Source organism: Adiantum capillus-veneris, chromosome 28 (genome assembly GCF_014529385.1).
Source record: "Adiantum capillus-veneris isolate H3 chromosome 28, ASM1452938v2, whole genome shotgun sequence".
Taxonomy (NCBI): domain Eukaryota; kingdom Viridiplantae; phylum Streptophyta; class Polypodiopsida; order Polypodiales; family Pteridaceae; genus Adiantum; species Adiantum capillus-veneris.
In genome coordinates this window covers 73429158-73432745 of record NC_140958.1, presented here as the reverse complement: position 1 = coordinate 73432745, position 3588 = coordinate 73429158, and the positions used below count along the sequence as shown (strand labels likewise).

Genomic DNA, 3588 nt, shown 5'->3' with positions numbered 1-3588 from the left:
TCCAGGGAATGAGAGATGAGGGCCTTCAGAAGGATCTGCATATGATAAGGAGGATGACGCTAAACGAGTTGATCAAAAAAGCTCTTTATCTAGTGGATAATTGTGAGGCATACAAATAAACGGACTTAAAGAGTCAAGGAGATGACACATCCTCTCAGCACAGTGTTTCACAGGTAAGTGAGTCCATTGCCAAGCCAACGGCACCTATTGATCAAGAAAAGCTTATCGACGACTTGGTCAAGAGGTTGATTCCTCTTGTAAGGTCTGATTCGGGAGAGCCGAAATGGTGTGAAATTGAGAGAAAATGGAAGAACCATACAGGGGAAGAGTGTTGTTATAGCATGGAAAATGCTAGGGAGAGGTATGCACAACCTGTTCCAGAAGCACCTACTCCACCTAGATACATTACGAGGAATGCGCCAGGACCAGTAGGAGTTTTAAGGCCACATCTTGTCTTAGGACAACTTAGGACAACAACCTCCGGTGCAAGGTGCTAGAATGCAGGTAGACATGAGATGCATGCCAATGATGGAAGCATCAAATAAACCAACGCCAGTACCATCTACAATGTGGTATAGCAACCAAAGTGAGTACTACCCTTCGGAGCAACAAAATGTGAGAGAAACATATGGAGTGGTGAGGCCAGTATAGCGGTATTAATGGAGATTAAGCTACCTTGAAAGCAAAAAGACAAAGTGCCTCATTTAAAAGGCTTTTGACCCTTGGAAATCAACAGCTCGTTCGTTGCTTGCAACAGGTCTTGTCCATAGTAAGAATTTTTGAGAGTACATTAGGATTCACTCTAAGCACTGCTGCCGCATACAAAATGCAGATAACAAGTCTAACAATGCCTGAATCCCCTTTGCAAAATCTGGATGATTAACCCCAATTTTATCTCCACTACTTTTCCTCCATGTAAGAGCCCTGGAGGAGCCTGGTAGCCTTGAATCTTCACAGGCCATCTAACGTTGGCAGCAATAAGTAGCCGTAGGCGACTCATAGCAACAACTCGATTTTTATGATGTGAGCGATTATCCACAGCCTGAGAGCTACTATGCCCGTTGGAAGATGGGTAAGGCGGACTCCACTGTCAGTTTTGTTTCGGTGCTGACCACCAGGGCCAGAAGCTTGAAACGTGTCCATGGGACACGCAAGAAAAGAGAGCTCTCCGAAAGTGCAAGGTAATCAGCATGGGCCTCAGCTGGGCGAGCACCACGTCGCTTGCTCCAGTCTTCTTGCTCTGAGATCCTTGCTTCATAAAACTCCTCCTCTCTCCGAAACCACTCCTCATCTTCAGCCTGAGTCTTATACCACTCTTCATCAGGATTGGGCAATGGACTTACGCCTTCATCTTTCTCCAAAGCAGCAGTCCCGAAGTTCTCTGAACCTGATTGAAACGTTGAGTCTGAGGAGATATCTCGAAGGTCCCACTCTTCGTCATTAGTGACAGCTGTTGGCGACGGGGTGGTGTGACACCCTCGTACTGTTCAAGTTGACAAGTGGTAACTGGGATGTTAGCAAAATGAGCCTTCTACGTGAAAAGAAACGAGGTTCAACCAGTGAAGACGATGAATAGGATGAGCAAGAAGATGAAGAAACACGGAGGCGGTTCAAAGTCGCCATGACGGCTACCTGCTGACTGAGCCTAATGCAACTCTCAGCGAATTTCAAGCGGAGCATGGCAACAGCTACATCGCGTTCCGAGCTCCCACACGGGCATATTGGCTCGCTCGCTCGCTCTCTCTCTCTCTCTCTCTCACTCACACAGAGAGATCCTGAAAACAGCACGCGGCGCCGCGGACTGTTTTTTAGGAGTTTTGAAATGCTTATAACTTATAAGCAAACATACATACTCAAGGTCTAAAAACTAGTGAAAACAGTCCGCGGCGCTGCAGACTATTTTGAGAAGTTTTGAAATGCTTATATACTGGCTCTAAAAGCAAAACATCGGCTTTGTTATCCGTCATCCCTCCTCTTGCTAACCAGACCTTAGCCTGAGAAAGTTCGAAAACAAGCCTGTGTGCGGACAGATCATTCCCTCAAGCCCAAACGCGCGCGCACGCGTGCACAATACAGAGAGAGAGAGAGAGAGAGAGAGAGAGAGAGAGAGAGAGAGAGAGAGACATTGTTTGGCTATAGCGTCGGATATTGATCTCTCCCAAGATTGTACTCAGCTGACTTGTTCATCGCATGTTGCTGGCTACCCCCTCTCCAAGCCCTTGCCATATCTAAAAAAGCATGCTGCTCTCTGTGCCGTTTCGTTGGTCTCCATTTGGCCCGCCTCTTCCTTGCATGCTGCACGGCTCCACCGTTTGCCTAGCGCCAACCTTTCTTGCTTCTCTCCTCGCTTGCTATTTACCAGTTGCCCACTGTCGTCTCTCGCTTCGCAAATACCCCTCTAAAAGGCTCTAATTCGTGGAAATTCCCAAAATACCTTTATCTATTTTGGTTGGATTGTTGAAGATTTTATCATCTTTATTTCTTTTCGACAGTTGAGATGCGTTTTTTAGTCCTTGGCATGTAATTTGTCACAAATTACCTAGCAAAAAAGGCAATTATGTCTAAAACTAATGAAGGAATTCAACTCCAAAGCCTACATAACCAACTCGAATTCTAGTTTTAGCATATTGTATGATAGACAATCAATCTTCTTATGAAAAGCAACAAATTTTTTTATTTTTGGAGAAATTTAGTCTCACAACCGGGGGTAGTTTGGGAGTTTATACAATGTGAGCAGTATTTTGGGAATTTTCACAAATTAAAAGGGTATTCGGGTAATTTTCCTTTTATTTTTATGTTTTTGATTACCCTTTCACTTCGAATGTAGATGCCGTTGAATAGGAGTGTATTCCCATGCTAAGGCAACATAGCTTTGTTGATGCACGCAGTTTTGTTGTGTTCCCATTGATTTTGTTGCGAATGTTGTCTTTGCATTGTCTTATTCTTCTTCACTCCATCGTGGAAGATGAGAGAAGGTAGGGAGAGGAGAGGGGCATAGTTTTACAAACTCTGCCAAACTTGGTAGAGTTGAACTCTTGCGTGCAATGTTCTTACTAGGTGTAACATTTAATGGTCTAAAATCTTATTTGTAGCGGAAATTAGCATGAACATAGTGGGCATTTCATTAGAATAGATTCCTAATGATAATTACAAGAGTGCTTGGGTGGAGAGAGCAACAAAAAGCATAACACCTAGTTAGATAGCATCGACAATACTTTCAAAAGAGAGAGCAATTAAACTATTGACAACAGTTGAGGACCGGATTTGCATGGAGCCGGTCCCCCCTCCAAAAGGCTTTGTATTATGGTTTCTCCCATCAAGAGAGACATTGTACAATACAATTCTTTGTGTTCCTTCAAGACTAGCTAGTGCAATGAAGATGGAAGCTTCATACACCAAGCAAAACACTTAATCAAACACAACTTGAATTATCCCCGTTCTCAGACCCAAGACCTCACACACCTTCGAAGATGGTGAGAGCTAGCAGGGTATGAGAGTAGATTGAGAGGAAAAAGAAGTATCTTACGAGAAAGAAGTACATCTCCTCACATAATCACTCATATTAGCATAGCTTAGCTTAGTAATTAG

At 43.9% G+C, this 3588-nt stretch overlaps 1 pseudogene; it reads right to left on the bottom strand.

Moving 5' to 3' along the window:
* Nucleotides 1–679: 679 nt before the first annotated feature.
* Nucleotides 680–1720, bottom strand: LOC147420687 (uncharacterized; annotated as a pseudogene).
* Between the last annotated feature and the right edge of the window lie 1868 nt (nt 1721–3588).